Source organism: Balaenoptera ricei, chromosome 20 (assembly GCF_028023285.1).
Source record: "Balaenoptera ricei isolate mBalRic1 chromosome 20, mBalRic1.hap2, whole genome shotgun sequence".
Classification (NCBI taxonomy): Eukaryota; Metazoa; Chordata; class Mammalia; order Artiodactyla; family Balaenopteridae; genus Balaenoptera; species Balaenoptera ricei.
In genome coordinates this window covers 10,347,369-10,361,691 of record NC_082658.1, presented here as the reverse complement: position 1 = coordinate 10,361,691, position 14,323 = coordinate 10,347,369, and the positions used below count along the sequence as shown (strand labels likewise).

Here is a 14,323-nt window from a genome sequence, read left to right as displayed (position 1 = left end):
ACCAATGATAACAAGCACTAAAAACTATACTAAAAAAAAAAAAAAAAAAAGGACAGACAGAACCCTAGGACAAATGGTAAAAGCAAAGCTATACAGACAAAATCACACAAAGAAGCACACACATACACACTCACAAAAGGAGAAAAAGGAAAAAAAAAATATATATATATATATAAAAAGGAAGAGAGCAACCAAATCAATAAACACATATATCAACAATAATAAGCTGTAAGTACTAAACTAAGATAAACATAAAACCAGAAACAAATTAGGTGCAGAAAGCAAACCCCAAGTCTACAGTTGCTCCCAAAGTCCACCGCCTCAATTTTAGGATGATTCGTTGTCTATTCAGGTATTCCACAGATGCAGGTACATCAAGTTGACTGTGGAGATTTAATCCGCTGCTCCCGAGGCTGCTGGGAGAGATTTCCCTTCTCTTCTTTGTTCGCACAGCTCCTGGGATTCAGCTTTGGATTTGGCCCCGCCTCTGTGTGTAGGTCACCTGAGGGTGTCTGTTCCTTGCCCTGACAGGGTGGGGTTAAAGTAGCAGCTGATTAGGGGGCTCTGGCTCAGGCCTGGGGGAAGGAGGGGTATGGAATGCGGGGCGAGCCTGCAGTGGCAGAGGCCAGCGTGATGTTGCAACAGCCTGAGGCGTGCCATGTGTTCTCCTGGGGAAGTTGTCCCTGGATCGCAGGACCTTGGTAGTGGCGGGGCTGCACAGGCTCCCGGGAGGGGCGGTGTGGATAGTGACCTGTGCTTGCACACAGGCTTCTTGGTGGCTGCAGCAGCAGCCTTAGCATCTCATGCCCGTCTCTGGTGTCCGCGCTGATAGCCGCGGCTCACGCCCATCTCTGGAGCTCGTTTAGGCGGTACTCTGAATCCCCTCTCCTTGCGCACCCCAAAACAATGGTCTCTTGCCTCTTCGGCAGGTACAGACTTTCTCCCGGACTCCCTCCCAGCTAGCTGTGGTGCACTAGCCCCCTTCAGGCTGCTTTCACGAAGCCAACCCCAGTCTTCTCCCTGGGATATGACCTCCGAAGCCCGAGCCTCAGCTCCCAGCCCCCACCTGCCCCGGTGGGTGAGCAGACAAGCCTCTTAGGCTGGTGAGTGATGGTCGGCACCGATCCTCTGTGCGGGAATCTCTCTGCTTTGCCCTCCGCACCCCTGTGGCTGCGCTCTCCTCCGTGGCTCCAAAGCTTCCCCCCTCAGCCACCCCCAGTCTCCACCCACGAAGGGGCTTCCTAGTGTGTGGACACCTTTCCTCCTTCACAGCTCCCTCCCACTGGTGCAGGTCCCGTCCCTGTTCTTCTGTCTCTGTTTTTTCTTTTTTCTTTTGCCCTACCCAGGTATGTGGGGAGTTTCTTGCCTTTTGGGAAGTCTGAGGTCTTCTGCCAGCGTTCAGTAGGTGTTCTGTAGGAGCTGTTCCACATGTAGATGTATTTTTGATGTATTTGTGGGGAGGAAGGTGATCTCCGAGTCTTACTCTTCTGCCATCTTGAAGCTGTCCCCCCATCTTTGTTATTACTATTTAGAGTCCTGACCATTAGCCTCAGGACCTCAGGGATGTATGCGTAAAGACACAAATGACCATGCTCTCCACCCGTCTCAGTAAAGGCTTTCGGTGAGCAGAAGACAGCGGCCATCTATTATTAAATAGGCCCAGTTGTCGATATGGGCACAATTCCCAATTAGCTGCTTGTCAACAAGGGTTAGTCGCAGGCAGACGCTCCCGGGGACATGGGTCTGATAGAAGTCCAGGATCACTTTTTACTTCTGAGGCCGATTCCAGTAGAAGACTCTGAAATTGGTAAAGTGGGCAGAGATGTGTTAATCCCGAAAGGTAATTGCTGAGCAGTAATAGTCTTTTTGAGGAGGTCTAGCAGTGGCAATCGGGTCGAGCCAGCAGCCTCTAAGCTGCGCCAAGTGCTAACCGACTCTTCCCCCACCCTCAGGGGAGCACTTGGGTGTCACCCCCTAAAACCAGCTCCCTCCTGCAAGAGCCAGGACCCTGAGGGAGAAGCCAGCAGGTGCAGCTGGAAGGGTGAGTCTGGCAGGTGTTAAGGGGACCCAGGATGTGTTTGAATCAGGTGGGATAGGACACACAGACACGAAAATGCCTGCCATGCCAGGAGAAGACTTTATACTCACAGTTCCCTAGAAACAGGAGGCATGCCACACAGGGCGACGTGGGGCAGCACCAGGATGGGTCAGAAGGCAAAGGGAGCAGGAAAATGTGGGCAAGAGCCTGTATTGTAGTTTCCAAGGGAACAGACAGGTGAGGCAGGGTGAGCAGGCTTAGGTTGGGCTAGTTGAGTAATTTCAGTGGGTTCTGGGCATACGGGCTGTCCCAAGTTGTCTGATACCTGGCCCTGGGGTGGTTAGGGCAGGTGGACAGTGGCCTGGGAGTGAGAGCCCTGTAGAGGAGGTGTGGGTGTGGGCTCTGGGTTGGTTGTTTTGTACATGCAGGATGGGCTGGCGGAGTTGTCTGCCATCTCTAGGAATTAGCCAGCCCTGGGAGAGATGGTCCCTCCAGGGTCAACGAGGCCCCAGGTATCGAAGCATCAGGATACAGAAGATAAAGGACATGGTTATGCAGCAGGGTTGGAGCAGGGCCACCCAGGATGCACTGAACAGAAGGAGGTGGTGAAGAGGGGGCTCTGACTTTACTCACAGCTCAGTACCTCCCCCTGCCCCCGAATCTGCAGCCCAAGCACAAATGCCTGACTTTGAGGACCTAAGCACTCCTTGGCCACCGGCGCTCCAGCAGGCCGTGGTTGGCTGTGCCCGAGGTCCCAGGCTTCACGGCCGTTGCAGCCATGGGTTTGCAGGGCGTGGTGGTTTAGAGGTCTCAGGAGTCCTTTGTCAGCTGAAAGAAGGGGAAGGCCTGCGATGTTGCTGACCCAGGGGAGCGGGCCTTGCCGTGGCCATGCTGGCAGGAAGATCCCTCCCCAGCCTGTGGTGGCAAGTCCCAGCTCAGAAATAGGAACCAGCAGGAAGGGGGTCCTCCTGCCAAAGACAGGGCAGCCTTGGTTTCACTTTTAAAACTCATTACCTCGGGGCTTCCCTGGTGGCGCGGTGGTTAAGAATCTGCCTGCCAATGCAGGGGACACGGGTTTGAGCCCTGGTCCGGGAAGATCCCACATGCTGCGGAGCAACTAAGCCCGTGCACCACAACTACTGAGCCCACGCACCACAACTACCGAAGCCCACACACTCTAGAGCCCGTGCTCCGCAACAAGAGAAACCACCGCAATGAGAAGCCCACGCACCACGACGAAGAGTAGCCCCCGCTCGAAGAGTAGCCCCTGCTCGCTGCAACTAGAGAAAGCCTATGCGCAGCAACGAAGACCCAACGCAGCCAAAAATAAATAAAAATAATAAATAAATAAAACTCAGTACCTCATTACTGGGGTGAAATCCTCCCCAGTAATGCGCCAGGTGTCATGCTAAAGCCTGTTCTCCTTTACTCCTCACAAAGGCACCAGGGGGGGCGGCACTGTTGTCATCCCACTTTGCAGGTGAGTAAACTAAGGCACTCGGAGGTTGAGAAACTCGCCAAAGGTTTCCCAGTCATCCCAGGTGGGACCGGATTGTGTATTAACCTCCAACATAAGCGCCCAGCACAACCAGGGACTTCTCTCCCCTTTGGGGAGCGGGAAAAAGCTGCAGATACCTCATCCCAAGATTTTTCCTAAGATGGACATCTCTGCCTGGCTTTTCTCTATTTCTTCAAGCGATTATCTAGTTGTTGTGTTAAAGTCAAACAGTACGGTTCTGTGCTCTGCACATCTTCCTCACGGCATTTACAGAAGGCACTCGTGGAGGAGGACGGGGCTGGCTGCACTTCCCAGCGTGGTCCTGGGACGTTGCCTGGACTCCGCCTGGCTCCCATGGACTGTGCAGACAGCTGTCCTGGCACCCGGCTCCCAGCCCTCTCAGCCAAGTCTCTACTTTTATAAGTAGGTTGATCGAGACAGATTTCTGAAAATCTTAGAGGAATGAACAGGTTGGTTTCTTAGGGGATTTGCTCAGGAAATGAGATTTTGCCCATCTCCCAAAGGAGAAAGGATATGTCTAAATTATTGATAGAAAAACATGCTCTTCTAAGAAGCTAGTATAGCAGACCGTGTGTGTGCTGAATGGTGCTGTTTGTCCTGAGTGTTAACTCAGCCCCTCCCCCGTCTCCACCACACTCCCCACCCCCGACCCGTGCTGCTCAAGGCGCAACTGGGCAGCCTCCCACCCGCTGCTTATGCCGAGGGGTTGTGTCCTCGGGCCAGACCTGCCCCACGAAGGAGAGGCTGTAAGTACATCGTCAGGTTTCCAAGGATCACCTACAAGGAGACACGTTCCCAACTGTGATTTTGAACACAGCCCTGGCGGACTCTCCATGCTCAGGGGCCGCCGGCTTTTAAAGAAACAGAAGGGACAGGAGCCAAGTGGAGACTGGACGGCCGCCCAGACTTGGCCATCACTGAACTCCATTTCAGCCGAGTTTTGAAGAGAACGTGGCAGTCCCCGTCTCCCTGGGGAACAGCTCAGACGGGGCCCTTTACCTTCATTAGAAAGACCAGCCTCCTCAGCGAAATCAGACCCCAGCACGCGGACGCGACCAGGAAACCAGACCGTCAAAGGTGTTCACACCCCACAGCCCGAGCTGTGCGCATTGCTGTGCCCCTCCTGCCTGGACTCGATACACGTTTGCTGAGTGAATGAGTGAATGAATGAACTTGGAGACAGGAGCTGTAACGCTGAGCACTCCTCAGCGGGTACACAAGCTGGTGTGGCACCGAGGACAACTTGGAGAACATAAGATGGCGAACGCTTCTACCTGGTATCCCCATCGTGTCCCATAGACGGTTTTGCATCCATTTTCATAACCACACTAAATAAAATAGAAATGTGCCAGTAGGTAGAAGTCAAGATTAGAGAACAGAAAAAGAGAAATAGGAAGGGAAAAGACACCTGTCGAGGCTTTGAAATACAATTAGCGAGGTTGAGCCCTATTTCTTCTCTTTTCTGAACTTGCCAGCAGCCAAAGAAAAATGGGAAACATGGCTGATTGTATGTTTCTCGCTGTCTTCAAAAGTGGCTTAAAATGTTCATCGACAGATGAATAAACAAAATGTGGTCTATCCATAGTGGAATATTAGCCTGTAAAAGGTATGAAATTCTGACACCTGCTGCAACATGGAGGAGCTGTGGGGGCACTGTGCTCAGTGAAACGAGTCAGTCACGGAAGGACAAACGCTGTGTGATTCCACTCATATGAGGTCCCTGGAGGAGTCAAATTCACAGAGACAGAAAGGAGGATGGAAGGCGCCGGGGCTGGGGGAGAGGATGGAGAGTCAGTGCTTCATGGGGACAGAGTTTCAGTTTGGGAGGATGAAGGAGTTCTGGAGATGGACGGTGGTGATGATTGCACAACAGTGTGAGTGTATTTACCCTTGAACCATATACCTAAAAATGGTTAAAATGGTCAATTTTTTGTTACATATATTTTACCACAATAAAAAGTCAAACAAAACCCGCAAAACCCCAAACAAATTAAAAAGTGGATTCAAGGGCTTCCCTGGTGGCTCAGTGGTTAAGAATCCGCCTGCCAATGCAGGGGACACAGGTTCGAGCCCTGGTTCAGGAAGATCCCACATGCCGCGGAGCAACTAAGCCCATGCACCACAACTACTGAGCCTGCGCTCTAGAGCCCCCGAGCCACAACTACTGAGCCTGAGTGCCACAACTACTGAGCCCGCACGCCTAGAGCCCCTGCTCCACAAGAGAAGCCACCGCAATGAGAAGCCCGCACACCACAATGAAGAATAGCCCCCGCTCGCCGCAACTAGAGAAAGCCGGCACGCAGCAACAAAGACCCAACACAGCCAAAAATATATAAATTTATTTTTTTTTTAAAAAGTGGATACAAAATACCCGTCAAGGGAACAACGGTTTTCCTGGGGTCTTTCAGCCTGAAAGATGTTTCTCAGGATCCGTTTGCAAGACACCAGCGTGCCGTGCAGCATCCTTCTCCTCGGACCACAGCTCAGCCGTGGCCTCCCCATCCCTCTAGTTTGCATTCGAAAGAACAGCTCTCGGAGGGGTGAGCATCGGAGAGTGGGCATCATCAGAATGACGTCACAGAGGACCAGTGAGTAGGAGGAAGGGCTGCTGGGGTCTGGACCCAGGCTGCCCAGGCCAGGACAAGAGAGGTGCAGCGTGGGTTGGGGCAAATGTCGTGATCATTCTAAGGCGTTTGGAGAAGGCTGGCGGATTAGTGTCCTGGGGCTGCCGTGACACATTTCCACAAACTCTGGGGCTTACAGCAACTGAAATTATTCCCTCACAGTCCCGGCAGCCAGAAGCCTGAAATAAAGGTGTCAGCAGGTCCACGATCCCTCCAAAGGCTCTAGCGGAGGATCCTTCCTGCCTCTTCCAGCTTCTGGAGGTCCAGGCTTTGCTTGACTTGTGGCCACATCACCCTAGTCCCTGCCTCTGTTGTCTCATGGCCTCTCTGTGCCTGTGTCTGCTCCTTTTCTGGTTCTTACGGGGACACTCTCATTGGACTTAAGACCTACCTAATCCAGGATGATCTCATCTTCACCCTTAACTGGCTACATCTGCAAAGACCCTCTCTCCCATTCTGAGGTTGCAGGGGGACACACATTTCTGGGGGTACCATTCTACCCAGTACAGCTGGCATCTCCTCCTTGGGCTGACGGCCAAGTGGGTTCCGTAGACTTGCTGAAATAACCCAATGCTGGGCTCCTGGCGATAGGGACTGTGTGTTGGAAAGCTCCTCAGGGAGGAGGTGCCACCCCTGCTCTCCCACACTTCCTCTGTGACTCTGGCCCCTGGATGGTTTCCGTGTCCACAGCGGGTTCTCTGGTCCTTGCCCCACACCATCTGCCACCTGCTTGGTGGCACTGGACATTCTTGTCCCAGCTTTGGTCCTTCGGAGCTGTGTCCACCTTGGGAAAACTCCCTCCCTGGGCCTCACTTTCTGCTCCTGGCCAACCCCGGGACAGAGGGGTGACATGCAGTAGTGCTGGCAGACAGCTCAAATGCTGGAAATGCCACTGGTCCTGTGACCACTGAGCTCACTCGAGTCCCAGGTCCATGCTGAGTTCGGCTAACGTGGAGGAGCACCTTCCCCAGGGCCCTCCCCACCAGCTGCCTGCCGACCTCATCCCACCAGACAGAGCCTCCTACACAGCATGAGCAATTGATAGCATCGGGGCTGCTGGCAAAGGCCGAGGCAGCACAGGGGCCATGGGGCTGGGCCGGGTGGGGATCCGGAAGCTCAGGAGTTTGCAAAGTCCATCACAGCCGGGAGAGCCAGCTGTCCACACAGGGTCAGAGAAGGGACTGCTGGGGAGTCACAAACAGACAGAAGGGTTTGGCAGACATTGGGCACCAAAGCCACGTGCCTTCTGGGACCAGTGGCCCCACAATGGGCTGCTGGGCTTTCCCCACCCTCCGCCTGCACACTCAGCAGGTGTCAGCTGTGCTGTTCCTGCCGCAGGGCCCACAGGGCCACCCTTCGGGCAGAGGGTGAGATGGACCCACCTGCTCCCTGCCCCCTGGAGCAGGACTAAAGGCCTTGGAGGACCTTGAAGGGGGGACTGTGGCTGGGGGGCCCCTAATCCCTGCCTGGCCTTCCTGGGAGAGGGGTCTGGGCTGCTCTGAGCACAGAGTAACCTCGCTCCTGCCCTGACGCCCTGCAAGGGCCCATCGGGAGGTGGCTCTTCCCCTGGTGGCCCTGTTTGCTGTGTGCTCAGAACCCCAGTGGGCCCTGCAACCACTGATGGCCAGAACCTGCTAGAACTCCCCAGTCTCCCTTTCAGTGCCTCGGGGTCTCTGAGCCAGGAGCCAGCAGCCCTCCTCTCCCCTCCCCATCTCTCCCCTCCACTCCCCTCCTCTCCTGTCCTCTCCTCTTCTCTCCAAAGGTGAATTTCTTTCCATAAAAAGGAAAAGAAAAACACCTTGAAATTGAGGTGGCTCTGGAGTTGTGATGACCACCATCAAAAGTCGTGTTAAAGCCACCCACGGTTAATTTTTTATTTATAAAACTGCACCGTTCACCTCCAGTTCCTCTTAGAGCACAAAATAGGCTATATAATAAAATCCAAAGTAATACAACAAGAGTAGCAGTGGACAAGCAGGGTTTTTAATGCTGCCTCAATACCATCCACCTGGCCTTGTTCCTCCCCAGAAGGTCAAGGTGGGGGAGGGCACCAGGCTCTCTGAGCAGAGACCCTAACCGACAGCATGACCACGGTAGGCAAGGGGCCCCTAAGATCCTTCCTGGGCTGGCGACTGCACTGCAGCAACTTGTACGACGCCAGATAAATCTGCTCTGATCTTAAACAAGAGCCCAGCACCAGTGCTGCATATTTGGGAAGATGCAGAAAGAAAAAAGCAAAGGAAAGAGTGAATGCTGGGGAACGTGCCACGGACTGAACATTTGTGTTCTCCCAAATTCATAGGTTGATGCCCTAACCCCCACTGTGACAGTGTTAGGAGGTGGGGTCTTTGGGAGGTGATTAGGGTTAGATGAGGTCATGAGGATAGGGTCCCGCGATGGGATTAGTGCCCTTCTTATTAGAAGAGACGCCACAGCTCTCTCCCTACTGTGTGAGGACACAGCAAGAAGGCAGCTGTCTGCAAGCAGGGAAGTGGGCTCTCACCAGAACCCAACCACGCCGGCACCTGCATCTCAGTCTTCTAGCCTCCAGAACTGTTTAAGCCCCCCAGGCTGCAGTATTTTTTTATGGCAGCCCGCGCTGACTCAGACACCCAAGCTTCGTCCTGCAGAAATGGGTCTGTGTTGTCACCGGCAGCCTCCTCAGCGCCTTCAGCATCAACAAGCTCTTCCTCTCCCAAACACCCCTGACAGGACAAGCCATTTTCTCTTTGTCCTGGAACATAGGCGTCTGTGGCGGGCTGGGTTATTTTTGCCAGTGGAGCCAAGAAGACAGGTATTGAAAAATGATGGATTCTCCAAACCCTCTTCCCCAAAAGTGCAGGAGGGTGTGGTGCAGTGGACTGGGACTTAAAGTGAAATGGACCTGGATGAATATCTGAGCATCCTTTTTCTCATCGGGAAATCGGGGATCATAATGCCTACCTCATGGGCTGATCTGAGGCTTGTATATTCAGTGTCTGGCACATAATAGATGCTCAATAAATAAGAGACAAGATGGCTACTAGTAAATAATTTTAGCAAATAGTTGGAGTCACAACCAGTCACGAATACATGTTACACTTTCTCCATACCTTTCTACCCCTGCCCCACAGTCAAGTGACTCGGCACCTGGCTGGGAAGGGGAGGGAGGAAGTCCAGGGTGTGCCACGGGAGAGCCACCAGTGAGGGGGCATCTGGGCCACGATGGGAGAGGAGTTTTTCTGGCAAGTCATTTTGCATGACCCACACTAAAAATCGGTTTTACTAACAGATGAGTGTTCTTTTTCTTTTTTCAATGTTATTGACTTATATTGGGTTGGCCAAAAAGTTCATTCGTTTTAAAGTAAAACTAAAAGACATTTTTCATTTTCACCAAGAATTTTATCGAACAATGTATTTACTAACCAAACAAACTTTTTGGCCAACCCAATAGTTGATTTACAATGTTGTGTTAGTTTCAGGTGTTCCCAATCCATCCCTCCCCTACCCCCCATCCCCCTTGGCAACCACAAGTCTGTTCTCTTTGTCTGTGAGTCTGTTTCTGTTTTGTAGATGTGTTCATTTATATTGTATTTTACATTCCACATATAAGTGATATCATATGGTATTTGTCTTTCTCTTTCTGACTTACTTCGCTTAGTAGGATAATCTCTAGGTCCATCCATGTTGCTGCAAATGGCATTATTTCATTCTTTTTTATAGCTGAGTAATATTCCATTGTGTGTGTGTGTGTGTGTGTGTGTATTGAATATATATACCACATCTTTTTTTTTGAGGTTTTTTTTTTAATTTTTGAATTTTATTTTATTTGATATTTTATACAGCAGGTTCTTATTAGTCATCAATTTTATACACATCAGTGTATACATGTCAATCCTAATCGCCCAATTCAGCACACCACCATCCCCACCCCTCCGTGGCTTTCCCTCCTTGTTGTCCATACGTTTGCTCTCTACATCTGTGTCTCAACTTCTGCCCTGCAGACTGGTTCATCTGTACCATTTTTCTAGGTTCCACATACATGCGTTAATATACGATATTTGTTTTTCTCTGACTTACTTCACTCTGTATGACAGTCTCTAGATCCATCCACGTCTCAACAAATGACTCAATTTCGTTCTTTTTTATGGCTGAGTAATATTCCATTGTATATATGTACCACAACTTCTTTATCCATTCATCTGTCGATGGGCATTTAGTATGGTTCCATGTCTTAGACATTGTAAATAGGGCTGTTATGAACATAGGGGTGCAGGATGCGTGTTCTTTTATCCCAAGGGTGATACAAGCAAGTTGAGGTTTAATTTCTGAAAAATCCAATGGTTTACGGACAGAAGAGAACACAGGTTAAAGGGGGTGACCTCCGTCATTTGGATGGAGTTGAATAAAGGCAGATGCTAATGCTTTTGAGGAGAATTGCAGAGAAAAGCCCAAGAGGAACTCGGCATCAGAGGCGGACAGGGGTGAGGGCGGCAGGTTACGCTGTGAGCCGGTGAAGTCTGTGGTGAAGGAGGACTGAGCAGGGAGACCGTGAGGAATGGCCCCCATGGGGGTGAGTGTCCATCCACGACGGGACCCCCAGGAGCAAATATCACTCTAGAAGGACCCAGTCCCGCTTCTCAAAATGGTCATCTGGTCCCGATCCCTCACGGCAAACACTTGCCGGATGGTTCATTCATTCATGCGTCCACCAAACATCCACTGCCTCCGTCTGTATTGGCCCTGCACCAGGCTCTGGGGCCGTGGGGCCGGTGAGATATGGCCTCTGTGGGGTGGGGGTGGGAGTCACAGGCCAGTGGGTGAGTGCCAGATGGTGGGGACTTCCCGCCCCAGCAAAGGGAGAGCAGCCCCGCTCTGGGTAACTCCTTGCCCACCAAGTCTCCCCTGGGAAGTCTGCAGTTTCTAGCTCAGCAGACTTCGTGCAGAGGCTGCTGCAGTGGGAGTTGGGCCAGGTGGGGACCCTCTGAGCTTGGTAAATGCGTCTTGCTCTGTTTGGACTCTGCTGAAGGGTTTTCCACGGGTGTGCTCGGGCACTCAGCACGCCTGGGCTGATGATCTGTGCTCCTCCACAAACCTGATCACGGAGGCAAAAATCTCCATAATTGATTATCCCACCGGGTGGCCGAGAGCAGTGTTTGCTAACTGCGAGGCTGAGAGTCCGCTGCACGTTTCCCGGCCCGCCAGCCCGCCTACGGGCGGGCGTTGTCAGCAAGGCCCACGGAGCAGGGCAAGCCCCAGGCTCCTCCCTCCCTCCTCTCCCAGATGTGGTGGTGGGGCAGGGTGGGTGAGGTGAGAGAGTAGAGGGCAGAGGGTGGGAGGATGGGAAATGCTGGAGACATGGAAGAGGAAGGGAGAAACCAGTGTGTGTCTCACAATGCAAGACAAGCCCCGTCGGAGTCGGCCCATCCCCGTCTGGCTCACGCCAGGAGGAGAGCCAGACCACAGAGGAAGCAGGTCTACACAGGCCCCACTTCCTTTCCAAGTAGCAAGAGCCTCCAGGGAGGCACAGGTGAAAACTTCATTACTCTGGAGATTCTGTACCCGGACAGAGGAAAGGGAAGAGCCAGGGCGGCTCGGCCTGAAGAAGCACTAGGAAAATAGGCTGGACCGTCATGTGCCACCGAAGCACTAGGAAAATAGGCTGGACCGTCATGTGCCACCGAAGCACTAGGGAAATAGGCTGGACCGTCATGTGCCACCGAAGCACTAGGAAAATAGGCTGGACCGTCATGTGCCACCTGATGAAGGCATCAGGCTCAGCACGTCCTCCCGACCACCCCTCTGGTTCTGGGTCTTTCAAAACATGGAGGTTCTTTGGAGCTGGACATGGGTCCCAGCCTCTGAGACTCCTGACGTGGGCTGAGTCGGTGTAACCGCTGGGTTCAAATGGCATAGGTACCAAATATTTTGACCAAATAAGGACACTTGTAACCATGGGAGACATTTAGGAGAACTCAAGGAGTGACTCAGGACCTTAGGACTAGTGGAGGCTGGGTGGGGGTGTGGACGCCTTGCCAGCCCTGATGTTGCCCAAAGACTGGGAATTCCGGGCCAGAAGCTTCCCTGGCGCTTAGAGGAAATCTGTGGGTTGGACACATTGGATAAAGGAGAGGGATCTTGGGAGTTGTTTCGGTGGAGAAGAGACAAGGACAGGGAAGAAGGTGGCGCCCCACCCCGAATCCTGGACTAGCCCGCGTTCTCTGGCCCTGCAGCCGCCTGCCCAGCAGGGCAGGCCCCTCCCATCCAACTCCCGCACGCTTGGCCCAGACCTGTGCTGCAGCGAGTGTGTGTGTTTGCTCACTGGGGCTGCATGGATTGAATTAAATGGAACCAAATTGAATTGCACTGGGAGGAAAACTCACTTTAAGAAAAAAAAAAAAAACAAGAAAAAAGGCAACAATAAGAAAATCCCCCAAATCAACTGAAGGCGGCAGTTGATGAAAGCTGACTGATTCAATCCATCTCGTTTTGTAATGACGCCTTCATTCGATGGTGCCTTCCAATCGCATCGAGTCACTTTGTGAGCTGTGTGTAGACATGTGCCAGAAGTACTTGCTTTTGCCATTTGACTGGGGGGTGGGGGGAGATGCCAAGCAACAAACAGAGGCTATAGGGGGGCCACCTCCACGATGGCCTCTCCTTGTGTGGTTCAAGTTAAGCCACACCTTGGCCCACGGCCCTCCCTGCTGTGGTTGGGGGTTGGGGGTGCGATTTCCCATGAAATACCGCCTTCGTGATTTGCACAAACTCTAACACAGGCCAAGCAGGCTCCACGCATTAAATGTTCTCCTTCCACCTTTAATTCTCATTTCCCACGGAGAAGGGTGCCTCTTTCCGTTTGTGGGTGAGAGGGAGTGCAGCACAGTGGGAACCTGCCAGGGAAACCCGGTTGCCCCAGTTACTGGTGGTGCAGTTGCTTAACCAAAGTGCACCTCAGTTTTTTCACCTGAAAAATGGGGATGGTAAGAGTAGTGCCTGCACCTGGCACGTAAAATGTGCAAAATAAGTGACAGCATCTACCTGCTCTTCCTGGTGATATTGATGATGGTAATGATGGTGAATTTCTACATCTTAAGAAAGAGGTCCAGCCTTTTGATTTTAGAAGCTTTTCACTTGTCTTTATCCTTTTTATGCTAAGTTTAAAAAAAGAAATACACACACAGTGGAGAGAGGGCGATGGGGAGTGACTTCTTAATGGGTACGTGGTTTCCTTTTGGGGTGATGAAAAAGTTCTAGAACCAGGTATGGTGGTGGTTGCACAACAATGTGAATGTACTTAATACCACTGAATCGTACACTTTAAAATGGCTAAAATGGTAAATTTTATGTTATGTGTATTTTACCACAATAAAAATAGATGTGCAGGATATGTACCTATAAAATTATGTAACATTACTAAAATAGATAAGGAAAATTTAAGTCCAGAAAAAGCACACACACACACACACACACACACACACACACACATACACACACCCTCATTTCTAATCTCTGAAGTGCCCAATGAGAAAAGGGCAGGATTAACTGTCCAGACACATGTGTGCAGTCCTCAGGCCCCCAGGAATCAGCTTTGTGACTCTAGGCAAGTACCTTGATCTCTCTGGCCCCAGGTTCCTGGATTATAAAAGGAGTTAACGCCTGGCCACTGCTAGTCTGGCACTAGCTCTGAGCTGCTCCTGCCAATGGAAGCTCCTGGAAGCTGCACCTAATTCCAAACAACACACAACAGTGGCTTCTGAAATCATGTATTTGTGAGATTTAGAATTCTCTTACTTCTCTTTAAGCAATAGCAGCCCTTTCACTTTTCCCTGTGTTATCCTTTTTTTTCTTTTTTACTTTTTATTTATTTTATTCATTTATTTTTGGCTGCGTTGGGTCTTTGTTGCTGCGCACAGGCCTTCTCTAGTTGCGGTGAGCGGGGGCTATTTTTCGTTGTGGTGCACGAGCTTCTCATTGCGGTGGCTTCTCTTGTTGCAGAGCACAGGCTGTAGGCGCATGGGCTTCAGTAGTTATGGCACGTGGGCTCAGTAGTTGTGGCTCGCGGGCTCTAGAGCTCAGGCTCAGTAGTTGTGGCACACGGGCTTAGTTGCTCCGCGGCATGTGGGATCTTCCCGGACCAGGGCGAACCCGTGTCCCTGCATT

At 51.7% G+C, this 14,323-nt stretch overlaps 1 protein-coding gene across 7 annotated transcripts in view; it reads left to right on the top strand.

Moving 5' to 3' along the window:
• RBFOX3 (RNA binding fox-1 homolog 3) overlaps window positions 1-14,323 on the top strand; it is a 439,432-nt gene that overhangs the window by 297,997 nt on the left and 127,112 nt on the right. The gene's annotated exons all lie outside the window — the stretch shown is intronic.